This window comes from Lactuca virosa, chromosome 5 (assembly GCF_052849685.1).
Source record: "Lactuca virosa cultivar CGN04683 chromosome 5, Lactuca_virosa_CGN04683_v6, whole genome shotgun sequence".
In the NCBI taxonomy this organism is placed as follows: domain Eukaryota; kingdom Viridiplantae; phylum Streptophyta; class Magnoliopsida; order Asterales; family Asteraceae; genus Lactuca; species Lactuca virosa.
Genome location: NC_136430.1, coordinates 417,910,497 through 417,931,865, shown reverse-complemented (window position 1 = coordinate 417,931,865; position 21,369 = coordinate 417,910,497). Strand labels below are relative to the sequence as shown.

Here is a 21,369-nt window from a genome sequence, read left to right as displayed (position 1 = left end):
AAGATTTCACATGTTAAAGATTTATGCACAATTGTCTTTATATTGTCCTTTCATGCTTTCTCATAATCAGACAAACAAAAGCGTAAGTTGAATGTAAAATACTTTTTGGCCTAATCAAAAAACATAACCACATAAACATATTATTTTTACCTTTAATCAAAGTAGGTTGCTTGTTTTGTTCAAGCAGAGGAGGTGATAAAAAACCAAAAAAATAAAAATGTAAGTATAGTGCCTTTTCATGCTCAAAATCATACCAGGTGATTGCAAACCTAAAAATAATAAAGTACATTGCCCTTTCTTACAAAGATACTAAATGACAGAAAATCAAACATTAACACCAAAGTTTAAAACACAAAAAATACAGTGAAATACATTTCTTGCATTGCCCTTTCCTTCAAACCTGTGTTTAAGGGATTTCAATCACTCTTAAGGGTGGGTTGTAAGAAATGTATTTCACTTTATTTTTTATTAAAAGAAAAAGTTGCCATCATACACATTAAAACACAAAAGGCTGCCAAAAACATATTTCATTTACCTACCTCATCGGGAACTTGCTTTTGATGTTGCTGCACTTCATCATCAACTGGTCTTGCACATCCCTGTGAAGCTAATTCCATCATACTCCTTAAATCACATCTAGCTTCAGATACATCTGGATCTTTCATCACTTTTCCTTTCCCTGAAACTGACGGCTCAGCTGTCAAAGTATGTTAAATCGCCGCCTTCGCATGTCGCATATTTGTAGCCTTTCTGTTATGTCATGGTGTTGCTTGCTCACCTTTGGAGGCGACTAATCGTGAAGGTGATGGAATGTTGGGCTGTAGTGGTGGTGCACACCTAGCAAACTCCATATCTGAAAAAAAAAAAAAACAAAAACAAAAACAAAAACAAAACAAAAAATGAAGATTAAAAAAATGAAACCTTTATCAAGAAATACAGTATGTTACAAAATTGGTTCCTATGCTTTCTGCATTTTATCATGTTTAGTTCAAAATTGAAAGCTTTGTCAATTTTTACCTTTATTTCAAGATTTCATATTGATTTTTTTAAGTTTTTAATCACCATATTCGGTAAAGAAACATAGTGTACACACCTTGAACATGAAAAACACTGCCACCATTTTCAGCACTACTATTATTAGACTCCAGTATTCTTGTTTATTGTATCCCTTAATGTTTTATTAGGCAAGAGGTCATTTGCAAGCACATTCGTTGCACCACAAACACACTGATTTGGAGATATGTGATCTCGTATACCTAATAGTATAATCAAGATAAACAGGATCAAATATTTATAAAAAAAAAAACAATTGGGAAGCTTTTTCTTTTTGCCACGTTAGCTTTTCCTACCAACTTTATTATATATATATATATATATATATATATATATATATATATATATATATATTAAAGTTATGAAAGATTTTAACAGTAAAGTGGTACATTTTTTGTCAATTTTAGTCCTCCAACTTACAACATTGACCCTTCATCTTTATGTTTTTGTTCACAAACAACCCTTTCACTTTGGTTTGAATTTTTCATAATCCTCATCTTTTATTACATATTATTAGTATTTAGTCTTTTGGCAGAAATGGTCCCTCATCATTATTATTATTGTTAGACAAAGTTACACGATTGGTCCCTATGGTTTACCAGATTTAACATTCTCTTTTTGGTTTTAAATTAATGTTTTATTTATTAGAAAATATTCACCCAATACCATAAACTCACCCACCATCTCCCATTACCACCACCACCGCCGCCAAAATTACATAAATGGTCCATATGGTTTACCCATGGTAATAAATTCAGTCCCACTACCTGAAAAGACCAAATTACCCTCACATTAACAGACAAAAAACAACCAACATGCTACTTTACTTTACAAATCAATACCTTCTGACCGGCAACGACCGGGAATCTTTTCTAGTTTAACAAAAAAAAAAAAAAAAAAAAAGAACATACATTTATCACAAAAAGTCGTGAAACAACACTTGTTGGTCAGAACAGCATCTTTCATCACATTTTTGCACAAATGGCAATAAAGTTCTGGAGGAAGATTACCAACAGTTTGTGTAGAAGGCATCCCTTCAATCTCCCTCTCAAAAGCAACCGTAGTGCAACAAACATTATTAATACACAAATATATATAGTTTAGAGTCATCGTCATTGATTACAGAGGGAAATAGGAAGTAGGAGGTCTTCAAGTGTGTAGAAGATGACATATATTGATGTTGAGTTTCTTTAGGCCGGGCAGGCAGTCGCAAAAATGACCAACACCTGGAACTCGATTTGTAGGGTGGGTAAAGGATGACGGTGGAGGTCACAGGAGGGGGTGGAGACCGACGATTCTCAGAGAAAGGGCTTGTTGATGAACTTCAAGTAGATATAATCAACGTTCGACTAGTTCTGTTAGGGTTTGTACTTGGCGTATTTGTGTTTCCATTCAATTCGATCTTTACACTTACGGCAAACTTTGAAATTAAACTAGTGGTAGATTTTGATGGTAAGAAGATGTCGTCTGCTTTTTCCCAAGAGGTTCAGATGGAAATCGGAGTACATAGCAAGAGGAACGGTAGAAGAAGAGGGAAGCAGTCGGTAGTAAGAAATAATGAAGATGAACCGATAAGCTAAGAGACGACACCAATCCTAATATAATTGGCTGACGAAGTCGGTGAAGACGGTGGGAGATGTAAATGTTGACCATGGAGAGTCAAATTCCAGGAACATTACAGAGTGATCCTTTTGAAGTGAGTAAAAATTGTTTGTTTCTTTACAAATTATAAAAATTGTTTAAATTCGTTGTATAAATATGTCATGACATATTCAATATCATATCTATTTGGATATTGTCCTATAGTTAATCCACTCTAATAAATAAATAAAAAAATTATCAAATTATCAAATGTTACTCTCTTATTAACTTGGAACATATCATTTTTTTTTTTGTAATAAATGTTTTTTTTCCATTTGTCATTTTAGCCTATTTGTTTTATCTTTTTCTTAATTAACACATCATATTTATACCTAGTTTAATAACTGTCTTAATTAAAAGTAGTTAATAAATTACAATATTACAACTCATATATTGTATTTAATATGTTTACTTTTAATTTTAAATTTTAAATTTCAAATCTAAAATTTCAAATTTAAATAAATTTTTGTTTAAACAATTATATTTAATTTTTTGTTTTATCCAACACGTATAATATACGAGTCTCACAACTAGTATTGAATATGTAATGACTTGTTTATACAACGAATCTATACAAATTTTACTATTTATATACATAGCGAAGTGGATTTTTACCAATTTAAATTCTTTGTTTCATTTTCTTACCAATTTATATGATAACGTACGTTAATATCGTACAAATTTATTCATGCATGATATGATGAATATTCGGTGCCAACCACATCGTCATATACATTTGCATCCATATTTTGTCCCGTTTCAATTGATATTCCGTCAGTGTTTTCTGACTCAATTTTTCAGTTGGTAATATCTATAGGAAAATGTCCGCTTTTCTAGTAGTGCATACAACCTTGTTAATATTTAGGTTTTTAAAATATTCAAAGAAAAAATTCAAAGCTACTAAAACTAAATCGTCTTATTAAAACGACTCATTTTCTAACTATAAAAAGTATTTTGGAATAATACAAGATTTTCTATAACGCGTTCTTAATTATAAGTGGGTATCTTTGCCCTACATTAAGACACACATAGTGTTAATATTTAGTTTTAACTTGCGATCATTAAATCATTCCCTCCCAACCCACTGAACTCATTGTCACATCATTTTTTCTCTTTTATTTTTCTTCATCTTTTCCAATTCACAACACACGGAAAGCCTATATTTTTGAACTCACTCAACCTATTCAATTTAAAAAAAAATACAAAACAATCAAAGGTAAAATCTTAATTAGCAATAGAATTATCGGCAGTATCACTCCCGCTTCAACGGGTTGGTTGATTGGTTTCACTAACTCACTTCATCATCTCTTTCTACTTTATCTTTCTCATTTTCTCTTGTACCATGTGTTTTAAAACTTGTATCTCAGTTGTTTTGTATTTTTTTTTTAATTAAGTGGGTTGAAAAAGATAGAATTTCCGTGTGTTGTAGGTTGGGAAAGATGAAGAAAAAGAAAAGACAAAAATTGATGTGGCAGTGGGTTCGGTGGGTTGGGAGGGAACGACTCAATCCCTCCTCCCTTAGTTATATTTGAGTGAAGTTAACTATGTTCAAGGTTCTAAAAGGCGGGTAATGACAGCGTCATGACAGGCCATGGGTTCGAGGCGTGGTTTCGCCGTCAAGAAAACACCCTTAGCGCCGTTGTTAAGCGTGCCATGGTGAGAGTTCTTTTTCAATGCATGTTTTTTTTCAATTGGGCATGAAACTAATGAATTTGTCTTTAACTTTTTGTTATAAGGTATTTGATATAACATTTCTAAAACCTTAGGTATAGTTTATATAAATATATAATTATTGATTTCTTTTTTTATGTACACAAAATTACAGCTTAAGTCAAACTTTGAAAAACGTCACGGCTCACTATGATTCGTAAAAATTTGAGGCTTGACTTAGCCACCACGTCATGACCCACATCATTTAAAACCTGATTATATTGGGGAAATGCTTACACTTGTACTAGAGTAGTTAGGTAAAGGTCTATTCCACTTCGACAAGAATCATAATATACTTCATTCGAATGAAAGCCTTTTTGTATCAAAAGGGGACAAGTGGGAATTTCCATGTAAGCTTCAAGCTACTTGGGTCACACTTGAATAAAACAAAAATTAGATATAAATATTAAAAAAATGAAGAACGAAGAACGAAGAAAAGGTATGAATAGCAATTTAATTCCTAATGAAACAAATGAATGGTATCCTCCTATGACTTTACAACTTCATCTTTTTCCAAGGTTTCCTTTTCAAACTTATGGTCTTTTGTGTTTATTTTATAGTCTAAGCATGACTTTAAGGTCACAACTAGTAAGATACTATATTTGACCTCTAAGAACAAATGAAAAATCTATTTATCTATGAACATTGCACGTGCATGATTGGTATTATTGACCGAGAAAAAAATATGTTTGATGTGACCAACCATTTTGTCCACTAGACCTTGTGATTAAGCAATATCCATTATAATGGTCATATTAAATTGGTCTTATATATGATGTAAACAAATCAATCAAATTCGTAGAGCAAAAATACTAATTCAAATTCTTAGCCAAATGGACACACTCACCATGCAAGTGTTCAAATTTTATGGTCAAAGTCTAAGAAAAAACCCCAAATGATTTGAAGCTTTCTTTTGATCCCTTTTAGAAAAATAAAGGTTAAATGAAAACTGTCAAATTTTGCCATTTTATGTATAATTTACTAAAGATAGTTAAAGAAACTTCACATGGGATATTGGAAATTTAATGACGTCAAATGCTAAGTTGTTCCATTATTCATATTGAAGGTAGAAACTAGATTCGTGAAATGACAAAATTTAGGCATACTTTGCACTTTGCTTTGTGAGAGATTCACATTAAACTTCGGTTTAATCTTCATGCCATCCAGATGGCGTTATCTGAATGAAAAAGAAACTTTCTAATTTGGTGGTGATTGTTGGAAATTTGATAAGATTAAATACAAGTTGACAATTTTTCATTATTCCATATTGGTGGGAGGAAGAAACTTTTATGGGTTTATAAGCTTTTCATTGCCTTAAGCCTCCAAAGACTTTAATGGAGGTTAAGGGATGGGTCAATCCCACATATGTTTGAGCCTAGTCAAGGATGTGAGAGGCTAGGTTTGCAAAATGACACATTTTACGTGTACTTTGCACTTCACACGTTGTATCGGTCGTTGTTGATTTGGATTTGAATAATCTCCATGTTAGAACTTTAATTTAGATAGCTTGGTTTTTTTTAATTCGAATTAAAATACCATCCTCTACAAACAGAATGCTCCATTTTCTATTTATTAACCAAAAATCGATCTCTCGTTGTTCACATCTCTCCGGATTTTCAAGTATTTTCTTTGCATTTATTGGTTCTTCCATTTTTGTTAGAATGAACGATAACTTAATTAAATCTAGGGGTTCTTCGCTACAACTTATAAACTTTAGAGTGCATAAAAACTTTTAAGGACATAAGTTATTTTGTGTAGTTACAATCAAGAATCTGAGACTTTCATGTTCATTTTAATTTATGTCTCGTCTTTCTAATTCATCCCCCGATGGAACAATTTTCTTCTACCTTTCTTACAATCAAATTTGACTGCGAATGATAAAACTAATTTATGGACGAAACTTGGTAATAAGTAATAATAATTGAACTTATTATTTGCGAGTAATCGAGAAATAATTCTCAAAATTATTTTATGGTTTGGCTGCTTTAGATTATACTAACAATTTGGAATTAGTTCAAAATACTAATCATCATATTGTTTCTCTATTAATGGAATGTTTCAAGACGGTAAGTTTGCATGTTATATAAAACGCCAACCGACCGACCTCCATTTTTTACCCCAAAAATGGAGTAAAAAGTTAGGAATGTTTATGTCTATGTTATGTCTTTTGTGAAATGTGTTTTGTGTGTTATATGTAATTAAGTGATCTATATATTGGTAGAGTAATGTGTATGCTTACTAAGAGTTCACTTACTCGTTGTTATTTAATATTTTTCAGGGTCGTCAGGTAATAATAAGGGAAAGAGGCGTGACTGCAAACGACATTCACTTAAAGACTTTAATGAAAAATAAATGTTACGTTATTAAACATGTGATGTTTTTACTTCCGTTATGTTTCTTTCAAAGTATTATTTTATAAGTATGGTTGCATGTTTTTGAAAACCTTATTTATCTTTTTAAAAGGGTAACGACTAGCTTTATTATGTTTTATAAAAAAATTGGGACGTTCCACCATGTTTACCCTAAAAAATATAATTCTACTATATTTCATTCTTGTAACTTACATAAATTATCAAACACACCCCTTCTACTAATTAACTTTTAAAAAATATATATTCTATCTTTTTTTCATTACAATGATATTATAAATTATGTTATCATAAAATTATAATAAAACAAATTATTAACGATAAGTCTATCTTATCAACACCCAAGGACTTATCTATCTCTACTTGATAAGATTATCTTGTTGTATTTAAAATTTTGATATCTTGTACTCTGTAAACTATATATATCGTGCAATATACAATACTCCAGATTATTGGAGATTCACATAATCATATCTTTATATGGTATCAGCCTAATTTCCGATCCTTCTATTTTCTTCTATCAGCCGGCCCTACATCTTCTTCCTCTCAATCATGGTGACCGGATCTTCTTCTTCATCTGATGCCTCCCTCACTCTCAACACTATTCTTCACATGCTGACAATTAAACTGTCCTCCACAAATTATCTATTGTGGAAAAACCAGAGCACCCCCCTCCTACGGTATCAAAACATTTTCAGCCATGTAGATGGGACATCCGTGGCTCCTGCTGCATCACTCGTTGTTGCAGATAAGTCTTCCCCAAATCCTCTCTACACTGCTTGGATTGAAGTTGATCAACGTGTCATGCTTATCATTCAAGCTTCACTTACTGAGGAAGCCATGGCTGAAGGTTTGGGTCTTCTCACTGCACAAGAAGTCTGGACAACTCTAGAATCAGCATATAGCCATGATTCCGTTGAGATAATGCAAAATCTTCGTGACTCCTTGCGTCAAATTCAAAAAGGTTTGTTATTTGTCTCTGAATTTGGAAGAAAATACAAGTCTATTTGTGATCAATTAGCAGCCATTGGGCAACCAGTGGACGAAACAGATAAAGTTCATTGGTTTTTATGTGGCCTAGGCCTTCTTTTGAGACTTTCTCAGTTGCTCATCGCGCTGTCAAGCCACGTCTACTGTTTCGTGATCTTCTTGCAGCTGCTGAAGGGCATGAACTCTTCCTAAAATCTGTACACAGTTCTTCTAGCACTCCTCCTGTGTCGTTCAACGCCAACACTGCTCGCAACTCCGCTTCCTCTGGTCGTGGTTCCTATACTCGTGGTTCTCGTGGGGGTCGATCAGGTGGCAGGGGCCGTGGTCGGATACCACCTAACTGCCAACTCTGTCGCAAAGATGGTCATTACGCCTCTCAATGCCCAAATCTCTCTTCATTTGCAACCTGCAGACCATCTATTGATGCACACTTAGCACATGCCTTTTCTGCCAAGTATAATGCCCAAGATATTCCTGCCTCAGACTGGTATGTAGACTCTAGGGCGTCTGCTCATATGACACCTTCGGCCTCACAATTAACCAGATCATCTCCTTATACCGGAAACGATCATGTGGCCTTTGGAAACGGTAATATTCTAAACATCTCACGAATTGGTAATGTTTCTATTACTAAAGATATCAATCTAGCAGATGTCCTTGTGGTTCCAAGTTTGACTAAAAATTTACTTTCTATAAGCAAGTTAACATCTGATTCTCCTGTTGATGTCTTATTCTCTAATCATAAATTTGCAATTCAGAAGCGTCAAACAAAGGAAGTACTAGCAACAGGCAGGGTTGAACATGGTCTATATGTGCTCGAGCATGGTCATAAAGCTTTGGTTTCTCAACTGACTAAGAATCGGCTGCGAGCATCATACGAGCTTTGGCACAATAGACTAGGACATGTTTCTTTTTCAGTTATTTCTTTATTACACAAACATGGTTCTTTATATGTTACTTCCCTTTTACCCAAACCTGCTATTTGCTCCTCATGTGAGCTCTCTAAAAGCCATAAGCTTCCATTTGCTATAAATGAAAAACGCTCTTTACATGTTTTGGATATGATACATTGTGACTTATGGGGCCCTGCACCCATTGCTTCTACTAACGGGTTATCTGTATTATGCTATTTTTATTGACGATTTCTCGAGGTTTACTTGGTTTTACCCTATGAAGCTCAAATCTGAATTCCCTTCCATTCTTACACATTTTATGTTATTTGTTCAAACACAATTCTCATGAAAGCTCAAGGTTTTTCAGAGTGATGGTGGGAAAGAGTTTCTTAATAATCAACTTCAAGCTATATTTTCTGCCAACGGCACTCATCATCGAGTTTCCTGTCCCTACACCCCGGAACAAAATGGTAGGGTTGAACGAAAGCACCGTCACATTACTGAAACAGGGCTTGCAATGCTTTTTAACGCAAGTGCCCCAGCTTCCTTATGGGTTGATGCATTTAGTTCTGCTGTCATCATCAATCGACTGCCGTCTCCGGTCTTAAACAATAAATCACCATTTGAGCTTCTCTTTCACACTCAACCAAACTTTCAAGTCTTTCGTACCTTTGGTTGTCGTGTGTTCCCTTATTTACGAAGCTACTCGGATCACAAGTTGGCTCCACGTAGCATCCCATGTGTTTTTATCGGTTACAGTACACAATATAAAGGCTATCATTGCCTTAACATGACCACCTCAAAAATTTATACTACTCTTCATGCAAAATTTGATGAGACATTATTTCCTTTTACCGGGAACCCTTCACAACTTGCTGATGCTACCTTGTTACTCTCTACTTTTGACGAACCTGTTGTTGTGTCTCTGCCAACCTTACAGCCCGATCCCCTTGATACTCTATCCACTCCTATTTCGTTGGGTCCACATTCCAGCCCGTATCATCTATGTTCAGATCTGGTACAGCCCATTCAGCAGCCACAAACCCATCTCTTAGTACCTGATCCGGATCCAGCTTCACCGGTTCATGCCACTCCAGGTAATCCTCCAGTTCCAACCACATCAGCCCATCCCATGCTTACTCGCAGCAAGGCTGGTATCACCAAGCCTCGTCTTTTTCCGGGTTTCACATCTCTAAACTCGAGTACTTTGCATGTTGCCCTCCTTACTCATAAAGATCCTAAAGGATTTAAGTCAGCTGTTAAGCACTCTAAGTGGCTAGCGGCTATGCACGATGAACTTCAGACACTCAAAAATAATGACACGTGGGATCTTGTACCTTGAACCACTGCCTCCAACATTGTCGGTTCTAAATGGGTCTTTCGCACAAAGTATCGCTCAGACGGTTCTATTGATCGATATAAAGCTCGCTTAGTGGCTCAAGGCTTTAATCAAATTTCGGGTATCGATTTTTCACACACCTTCAGTCCCGTTGTTAAATCTTCCACTGTTCGTATTATCTTATCTATTGTTGTACATCAAAACTGACCTCTACAACAACTTGATGTCAACAATGCCTTCCTCAATGGCCACCTAAGCGAAACCGTTTTCATGGAGCAGCCTCCCGGGTTCATTGATTCCACCTATCCAACTCATGTATGTCGTCTCAAAAAGGCTTTGTATGGTTTGAAGCAAGCCCCAAGAGCTTGGTTTCAACGTCTTAGCTCCTTTCTTCTTCAAGTTGGGTTCACGTGTAGTCGTGTTGATCCGTCCCTCTTCATGCTTAAGCAAGGTTCTCATCTTCTTTTTCTTATGGTTTATGTCGATGATATCATTCTCACCGGTAATAATAGCGAGACTATTACTACATTTATTACTCGTCTTCATAAAGAATTTGCTATCAAAGATTTGGGGCGGTTAAGCTATTTCTTGGGTCTTGAAGTGCTTTATACTTCAGATGGATTATTTCTTACTCAAACAAAGTATGCACTGGATATACTAGCTCGTGTTGGTTTATTGGATGGGAAACCAGTTTACACTCCTCTTGCCACATCTGAACCACTTATTGCTTCTAGAGAACCATTTCATGATCCAACTCTCTATCGCTCTTTGGTTGGTGCCTTGCAGTATTTAACGATTACTTGCCCTGACCCTTTCTTATGCTGTCAACCAGGTCAGTCAATTCTTGCATGCACCAACCATGGCTCACTTCCAAGCTGTAAAACGCATCCTACGGTATGTAAGGGGCATTGTGGCATATGGTCTTACTTATAAGCGGTCACCCACTATTCCTCTTATTGCTTACTCTGATGCAGACTGGGCTCGATGCACTGACACTAGACGCTCCACGTATGGCGATTCGATCTTTCTTGGTGGTAATCTTGTTTCTTGGAGTGCTAAAAAGCAATCTACTGTGTCCCGTTCGAGTTGTCAGTCCGAATATCGAGCTATGGCAAACACGGCATCTGAAGTTATTTGGATTACTCATCTCTTGCGTGAGCTTCATATCCCTATTTCTTCATTGCCTTTATTATATTCGGACAACAAGAGTGCAATTTTTTTGAATCAAAACCCGGTTGCCCATAAACGTGCTAAACACATTGATCTTGACTATCATTTCGTGAGAGAGTTGGTTACTTCTGGCAAATTGCACACTCGGTTCATTCCTACTACACAGATGATGGCAGATCTTTTTACCAAAAGCCTTCCTCGTCCTCTCTTTGAATACTTTCGCTCCAAGCTGTGTGTTGGACCACCACCTTCCAGCTTGACGGGGGTATTAACGATAAGTCTATATTATCAACACCCAAGGACTTATCTATCTCTACTTGATAAGATTATCTTGTTGTATCTAAAATTTTGATATCTTGTACTATGTAAACTATATATATCGTGCAATATACAATACTCCAGATTATTGGAGATTCACAAAATCATATCTTTATACAAATTGCAATCATATAATGAATTTGAACTAATTGTGAATTTATTGAAAGTATTAAATAAATAAGATTATATTTATAACACGCTTTTAAATAAATACTATACATGCATTTGTAAAAATATTAAACATACATTTGAAAAAACTAATGCATTGGAATAAATTTCTCATAAATAATAAACTAAGACATTTAGTAGATTGAAGTGAGCTTCTTTATCTTTAATATGCTTATATCGAACAAGAAGTTGTTGGCATTGACTATCTTCATCTATCATCATTTAAAGACATAAATATCATACTTTACATTTATGATTAATTAATGTAATTTAATATAAACAAGATATTACAAATATATAATATTACAATAAAACTATAACTAGTAGATAAAAATAAACTATAAATCTATCAGCATAAAAAAAGGACTAAAAGCAACAACTGAAACTTCAAATACATTTTTAAAGAAAGAAATAGTGTTAGCTCATATCTTAGTAATACTATTCATTTCTCAAAAAATAGGGTAAGAAATAAGGTGAGGCTGGAGAGGAATGGAAGCAAAAATGGGATGAAAATGACATTTAAGGATGGCTTGGAGATGCTCTTAGGAGTTAAGTCCACCAACTTCATGAAAACATAATATTTAAGAACAAAATGTCTAGGTAACCTATTAAATCCATAACAAGTGTACAAGTTTCAATACACTAAGGTCAAGTTTGATTTTTGGTCTAACTTGGTCCTGTCAGGGCGTTTGATATGAGTAAATTTTACATCTGACTCGGTCTGTGAATGTTTGCCTCGGTCCAGGTAAAAAAAACGTTAATCGGGACCAATACTCTTCGTTCCCTCCTTTTCCCTTATCCTTTTCTTGTCATACACTTTCTTCCTTTAACCATACACCTTGTCCATTCTATCCTCCCACCTCATTCATTCAAGCAGCTTCTCCCACCTCGCTCCTCCCTTGACTTGAGTTTTTCGATTGAAGGTAATACTCGAACCAAAGTTTGATTTGTTAGGATCATGGATTTTTGTGGATGTGTATTATTGTTTGATTGGTTCATATACTCTAATTTTATTACTCAATTGAGATTTTAGGGGTTTAATAAGGCTTGTAATATTCAACAATCCGATGCACTTTTTTTTATTGTTGTTGTTAGCATTCCGACAATCAAGTATAGATTATTCTCTCCTATTTTCCTTTTTTGTTCTGTTCCATGGAGGATAAAACGTCAATAGTCATATTTCATGGTCGGATTGGTTTTCTGTTGCAGACAAATCAATTTCCTGGAGAACAAATGTCATATGGGGTTTACATGAAGCTCACAAAATTCATAACCTTACAAGTACTTTGCTTGGTTTTTTGGGTAGACTTTTTAATTTTATCATTGTATTGCCTTCAATGTGAAAATTTTCAAAGATTTAAGATAATTGTTTCATGGATATGATTAGGATTGTATGATTAGCATTGAATGTGGACGAAATTACTTGTGTTATATATGAGCATTTGATAAAAAAGATATTTTGAAATTGTGAATGTTGATTCTGCAATGCTTTTGTTTAATGTATGTGTTGGAAAGAGTTTACACCAATGGGAACTACCATTGATGTGTTAATTAAGGAACTTTGTGAGAAGAATAAGGGTTTAGAAGAATTAAAGGTTACAATATTTGTTATAAATGGGTATGTGAAAGAAGGAAACAAGGAACTAGCAACCAAATTTAAGATGGAACTGTTAGCAGATATTATATATATATATATATATATATATATATATATATATATATATATATATACATTTGTATTTATACTAGTATTGTATTTAGCCTAGTATTGTTAGCCCAATGTATGTATTCAGCTCATGTAGTTGCTTGTATTTATACCCTCGTTAATGAATATGTATTCAAGGGAAAATACAAATTATCATGGTATCAGGCTTATACCTCTAACCCTATCCGATCCTGGATTTAATTCGACCCATTCTTCTATCGACTTTCTCTTCTTCTTCTTCTCCCCTAACTGTTTCTTTCCTCTTCATCATGACAGGAGATAACAGCTCCTCAATAAAACCTACACGCAAAGCATATGGCATCACCAACATTAAAACATATGTCCCTCTTATCCTCAATCTCTCTACCCGTAACTACGAACCCTGGAGCGATCTTTTCAATGCTCACTACATTACATACGATGTTTCGGATCATATCAATGAAACCTACGACCCCCAACGAACCTCTTATGGACCCAAAGTTGGAAGAACTCGACCAACTCATGAAATTGTGGTTTTTCGGTTCCATGTTTCAAAAGCTAATTACTTCTACCTATTACATCAACGATGTGGCTCACAAAGTTTGGTTGAATTTACAATCACTTTTCTATGATGATAAAGAGTCTGGTTCAGTGCAACTCAAAGATGAACTCAGAAACGTAACCTTGGGAGACTTAACTATTGTGACATCCCCTACTTTTCAAAAAAAAAACTTTTCTTTACGCTTTAAAAATCACAATATCTTTGTTTGTGGAAAATCTCAATACAATTAAACATTTTGCCGAAACTGACTCGTTTTATTAAAATATCTTGAGTAAAGATGTTGTTTCAAAATACAAAACCCTAAGGATGTTATAATCAATACACAACATATGTTACAACGTAAATACCTAATGGTCCTGAACATTACTATAGGTTGTCTTTTAATCACTCGACATCCTAATCAAGTTCCAACAGCTTTAGCCTTGTTACCTGTGATGCGTATAATTTGTGAGTCAGGTTTGGGAAACCTGGTGAGACACATAGAGTTTCCAATCCCATAATATTTTAATGATAGTAAATCATAATTAATAAACCTACAAAACCAACTGTTACCAACAATATATCATCTAATATAGATATCCATAAGCAATATACCCCATCCCGTCGATTCTCACATATTAATCCTAAAACATTGATTCTTAAGATCTAACATGATCGATCACTATAAGCAACGAGTAGACTTTTCTGCTTCGGGGATCCCTTGGCAGTACAAGTCAACAAAGGCAATCATGAGGGGGGGATAGATTATAAACACATATAGGAATGGACGCCCATTATGTTATAAAAATATGTATGTGGGTTATAAATCCACATTAACAACGTAACTCATGGGACATTCTAAATTAGTCCAGTTTCGTCATATTACTCCAGTAGATGACCACACATACCCTTTCAGTTGCCTGATCGAACACACCATATATGGTTGTCCAAAGGAATACTATATTGTACTTCGGTACGTAATCCGAACATTGATAGTGTCACATAACATAGTTTTACTCTTCATTCCTATCACACACATCTTTAATATGATGCTACCCAATATCCAAACTTAATTGAAATTAGCATCCTCTTTAAGTCTTATTTTATAACTAGACAATGTTTCAATACCCGTAATCAATTACAATTCTATTCTTACATCTATGTAAGATCTTTACATTACAGGGTATAACTAAACACTCTTTCAACTTAACTCGAACTAAATATCCTTGACAAACATTAGTTTGTAACTAGACCAGTTCATCATTCATTATTAATAAAGTCTTCATGATACTATCACAATATAGAGTATGAATATACTATTATCCAACTTAAGTTGGATCTAAAAATCATTTATACGTCTCAGTTTAAAAACATAGACAATATTACAATCCTTGTAATCGACTTTCAATACTAACCTTGTTTAGAAAACACTATTATAATTTAGTATGCATTATTAACACATATTATCAGGTATTTAATATACGTTAATCTTTTAAGTTATAATACTTTTATAAAGATTTCCATGTAACATATCGTATATAGAGTTAACACATTTATAACCGTGTATGTTATCAAATATTTACATTTAACAAAGAATCCAAATAATAAGCATTTTACACATATAAACTTTCATAAGATATTTAATACCTTTTAATAAATACTTCGTATTAAAATCATGTTCATGAAAGTAACTATGCACTCACTTGATTTAGGTGGAAGACTCATGGGAAAGTCAGCTCTTTGAGTAACACTTCAAATTTCTGTTTAAAACGACCTAAATACGAATATTACTAAACCTTAGTATTTGTTTATATTTATAAAGTTTAATTGTTATAACGTTTTTATTAGATTTATCAATAATCCCAAAAGAATACTGACTTATATACGATTAGGAACAACCAAGTAAAATCATATAAAATGTAGGATCTCTTTGGTATATATGTGTGGAAAATCCATTTTAAACACCTCACAGATCTAGCCTAGACATCACTCTCATTAGTATATCGATCAATATAACAACTGGTAGTACTGATAAATCTTATTTATAAGTTCATAATAACATTTACAAACATAAGTAGAAGTTATACTTCAATTACGATAAGCATAACTCACCTTACAACTTCTTTAGCGAAACAACTTCTTTAGCGAAAAAACTCGACAAGTCGCAGACAGAACTTCGACACCGAAAACTTCTTTCTGTCGGCTTTCAATTGCTGCAGCACTTCATCATGAATACATCGAGGCTTAAAAGGCTAGATTCTAGAGAGAGAGAGAGAGAGAGAGAGAGAGGAAAATGAGTTTCTAGTGAAAGAAACTCGAAATGAGAATGATCAAGAAATGAGGGAGGCTTGGGTTTGCTATTAATAAAAGGCTGGAGGGAGGGTGTGCCATGCATCAAGCTTAGGGACCAAGACCAAGTTTCCTTTGTATCTTTCGCATACGAGCTCCATTTTTGACGTTCTTTATATTCTCACTTTCGTATCGACGAGTAATACTACTTTCATTTAGACTTCGTTGGCTAATTATCATACTATTTTAAATTTACAATTTTGTACAGATTACACTAAGAAAGACGCTACGAAATCCATAACTTCTGCATATGAGCTCCGTTTTCGACTTTCTTTATATTGTCGATTTCGTATCGAATAGTACTAAACTTTCATTTAGAATATTTTGTCTAACGAGCAAGCGATCTCTGTCATACTTTTTATGACACACACATTGTATTCTGTCGAACGCAAAACTTTGAAAAATCATAACCTCCTCATACGAAGTCATATTTAAGTGTTCTTTATATCTACAGGCTACTAGTTACGGTATTTACGGTTTACTATTTAGATTATGTAACGCCCGGTTCCCGGTACGTAATTTAAATATGAGTTTTTGCATTTTTATACTGGGACTCGACGATTTGAGGCCCCAAACTCGTCAAGTAGGGGGCGAATCTTGGACGCGGGTGGAAGAGTCTACTCGACGAGTCAAAAGCCCCGACTCGACGAGTAGATCTGTCTGAATAAAACCCTAAATTTTAGGGTTTGCACCCTATTTAAACACCTTATATGGCCTCCACTCCAGCCTCCATCACCCTCAGACCCTATTCTCGAAACCCTAATCAGTTTGTGAGTGTTATTGAGCTATTTTATGCCATTTTAGTGATTTGAAGCTTGGAGAAGGAAGGAAAGGCTTGGAGATTCAAGAAGAAGGCAGTAGATCTAGAGTTTTAGTTGCATTTCTAGTTTGTTTGAGGTAAAAAAGCTTCAACCTTGGCTTTCCATCACTTAGATCTTATTTAGGGCTTGTATCTTGTCATTTTTGGGCCATTTCTAAGTCACTCTCGAGATTTGAGTGCATAATAGAGTAATGAATTCAGATCTGGGAACTTTTGGGCTCAGGAAGCTCAAAGCTGCCACCTTTATTGAGCTATGGCCCTATCTCATGCATTAGGACTCCTTTATGGCTTAGTTTTGGTGTTTTAGCTTCATAACACCCATGCATGCACGTAAAGTTTGTAACTTTACATGTTATATCGACCCTAGGAGGCCAGATCTATGCTTTAGATGCAATAAGCCCGACTAAAATCAACTATATGGACATGGACTTTGGGGGACTCGACGATTCGTTCATAGGACTCGACGAGTCGGGTCATGGTTCCCCAACCTTTTCTGTTCTGAGCAATTTGATTGAGTCTAGAAGAGGACTCAACAAGATGGACGTGAATATGGACTTGAAGATCAAGAACTCGACGAGTTCCCGGATGAACTCGGTGAGTTCAAGACAATGTCCCAACTGGTATGAAGTAGGACTCGACGAGTTCAAGGATGAACTCGGCGAGTCAATGAGCAAATGTTCTGATCTGTATGAAGGAGAACTCGACGAGTCCAAGGAAGTACTCAACGAGTTCAAGTGGAAAGTCCTGATTATGTCATAAGGAGAAAGTCGGCGAGTTAGAAGGTAACTCGACGAGTCTGATCGAGAATTCGATTTTCTCTGAATTATGGAACTCGACGAGTTGATGGATCAACTCGGCGAGTTGAGTCAACCAGGATGTTGACTTTGACCAGGGCGTTGACCTTGACTTTGACTTTGACCTGAGTTGATCCTTGAAAGGGGTTATGAGTATGAAATGGTAATTAAGGAAGGTTGTTACATGTAGGAGTTTGAGAGGATTCGATTCCAGCACCAAGGACAGTTCATTTCTGCACGACATTGAGGTGGGTTACCTTCCAGTAGAAGTAGGTCTACGGCCACAATGTCGGCCCACTAGTAGGGATTGTTTGTCAGGTAGTTGTCTTTGTGATAATTACCTGGGTTTGCCACTATCTGATATGTTTTATATGTTATCATGATATGATGTTAGGTGATAGTGGTAGTAGGGGAATAGTCCCCATGTTATGGTTGTAAGGACCGAAGGGGTAGGTCGGGCACCCTGGTATGCTTGACAGTATGATTATGTGATGTTATTATGTGGTAGTAGTCAGGGATGAAATAGTCCCCATAACCGGTTGAGATAAACCGGAGGGGTAGGTCGGACACCCCGGTATGTCTGACAAGGGTAGGTTAGGCACCCTCGCCTTTACACTACTCATAAATTCCAACCTCGCTCCACTCCTTACATTTTCCTTGACTACCCCACACTCCAACGTGGTTTCCGCTTCTTTGATCTCTCCTCTCGGAAGATCATTCTCTCTCGTCATGTCACATTTGACGATTCCATTTTTCCCGTACGGCTAGGATGCTCCCAACAACCCTCCTTATGATTTCCCGTTCGACTCTGATATCTCACCAAATCTTCATCAGATATTACATCGTCCTCCCACTACCATTGTGTCACCCATCCCCACCACCACTAATACCCCTACTTCTCCCCATCATCCCGAGGTTAGACCTACTCCTCCGCCTCTAACCCCTCCACCTTCCACTTACAAGGTCCCCCTCCTTCTCTTACTTACCATATGCACACCAGATCTAGAAGTGGCATTGTGAAACCCATTGACCGCTTCAATCTCTATTCTATACCTCGATCCTCTGTCCCAAGGTCACACACAGAGGCTTTGAAAGATCCAAACTGGCATAAAGCCATGAACGAGGAATATAATGCAAGGGATACAAAGGGTACTTGGGTCCTTGTGCCACATCCATCGAGAGCCATTTTGGTTCGTTCTATGTGGTTATTCAAACATGAGTTTAATGTCAATGGTTCTTTATCTCGCTATAAAGCGTGATTAGTAGCAAACGATCTCATTCAACAACAGGGGATCGATTGTGATGAGACTTTTAGCCTGGTTGTGAAACCAACAACTATATGCACTGTTCCCAGCCTATCTATCTCTAGGCACTGGACCATTCATCAGCTTGATGTGAAGAATGCATTTCTTCATGACCATCTTCACGAGAAATTTTACATGTATCAGCCTCAAGATTCCGAGACCCTCGGCATCCATATTATGTATGCCACCTTCAACGATCCTTATACGGCCTTAAACAGGCTCCGTGAGCCTGGTATCAACAGTTCGCTCAACATGCCCTACGAATGAGCTTTCATCACAGTCTCACGGATGCCTCTATATTTATCTACCATCATGGAGCCGATACTACCAACTTATTACTACACATTGATGACATTGTGTTGACTGTGTCATCTATGTCTCTACTTGAGTCCATCATCTCTCACCTCAGACGAGAGTTTGCCATGACTGATCTTGGAGCTCTCAATTATTTTCTTGGTATTTCTGTTACTCAGTCGTCTCAGTGTCTCTTTCTATCCCAGTAAAATATGCATCTGATATTCTTGACAGGGCTCATATATGTCAGTGTAATCCCATACGTACACTGGCAGAAACTACACATAAGTTGGATGCTACTTACTATTGTTGACCCCTCTCTGTTTCACATCCTGGATGGTGCTCTATGTACCTTACTTTTACTCGACCGGACATTGCCTTTGCAGTTCATCAGATCTGCTTATTCATGCATCACCCACGGGAGCCTCACATGCCTACTCTCAAACATATTTTGCACTATATCAGAGGTAACCTGTACCACAGTCTTCAACTTCATGTTTCTTCGTCGTCTGACCTTCGTGCCTACTCAGACGTCGACTGGGGCGGGTGCCCAGTATCTCGACGCTCCACATCATGATATTGTGTGTTTCTTGGTGATAATCTTATATCATGTTCATTCAAACGTCAATGGGTCATTTATCGGTCCAATGTAGAGGCGGAGTATTGCATCATCACCAACGTTGTTACAGAGACATGTTAGGTTCGTAATTTACTTCGAGAGCTTCGATGTCCGCCTACAAAAGATTTTATTGTCTATTGTGACAATATCAGTTCGGTTTACATGATATCGAACCCAGTTCAATACCAGCGAACAAAACTCATCGAGATTGATATTCATTTTGTTTGTGATCTAGTAGCCCGTAACGCAGTTAGAGCTTTTCACGCGCCTTCTTCCACTCAACACCAGTTTGAATGTTCGGAATTATCCTCCCGATCAAACTGTGGTGAGGAGGGGGGGGGGGGGTAGATGTTAGCGGATATATATATTATCAGGAACTTGTTCAAATGTTTAGATGTTCTCATACTTTTGTTCCACTTTAATGAATCATATCATTTATAGATGTATTTATGTAAATCATTGATTTAACAAACACCATGTAAAGATATAGAAATAACAATCTTAAAATTTTGGCAATATAAACAAACAAGTAAATTAGAAAACTAGTTCTATTAGTTGTTTTTTGCAATTATAGCCATTTTGGTATAAACAAACAAGTAAATTAGAAAACTAGTTCAATGAGTTGGTTTTTTTGCAATTATAGTCATTTTGGTTCATATTCAAATGACTTGGTTTTTTTGCAATTATAGTCATTTTGGTTCATATTCAAATGACTGTATTACCCATTTATTGATTCTTTTACGAATTTGTAATATTTGTTTTATATTTACCATCATATTTATTATATCAAGTAGATGTATTTTATCTCTACACAAGATAGACCATAAGGGTAATATGGTGATTTTCAGCAATTAGTACAATCAGTCGAATGCATAATCAAAAAACCAAGTGTAATTCTGAGGCAAACTCAAAAGCTAAAAACCAAGTTTAATTAATTCAAATCTAACTCAATCAACAACTATCAAACATCCTAAATATTAATGGACCAAACGTATCCTACAAACCTCCATCCTTTGACGAGTTTCTTTATTTAGGTTTGTGAGGAAGAAATTTGAGGGGGTTTGTGCACTTTGCAATAACTAATAACCGGTAATAATAATGAAAATATACTGATAAATAATAATAGTAATTAACTGAAAATACCAAAATGGAGGCATTGGCAAGTTGAGAACCACAACCAAACCAAACCCTAACTACATTTGGAAGTTGAAAACTTTTTAGAACATCATACAAAGCAAGCAACAAACCACATGGACCATTTTTGTAGTTTTCTCTTTTGTTTTTATAGCATTTTACTTCTCCAAGCCCCAACA

At 35.6% G+C, this 21,369-nt stretch overlaps 1 long non-coding RNA gene across 1 annotated transcript; it reads left to right on the top strand.

The window, feature by feature from the left end:
* The first annotated feature begins 2,026 nt into the window (after positions 1–2,026).
* LOC145117144 (uncharacterized) lies at positions 2,027–6,727 on the top strand. The gene is made up of 3 exons (XR_013712512.1): positions 2,027–2,749; positions 4,124–4,350; positions 6,683–6,727. It is a non-coding gene; the product is annotated as an uncharacterized LOC145117144 (long non-coding RNA).
* Positions 6,728–21,369: the final 14,642 nt, after the last annotated feature.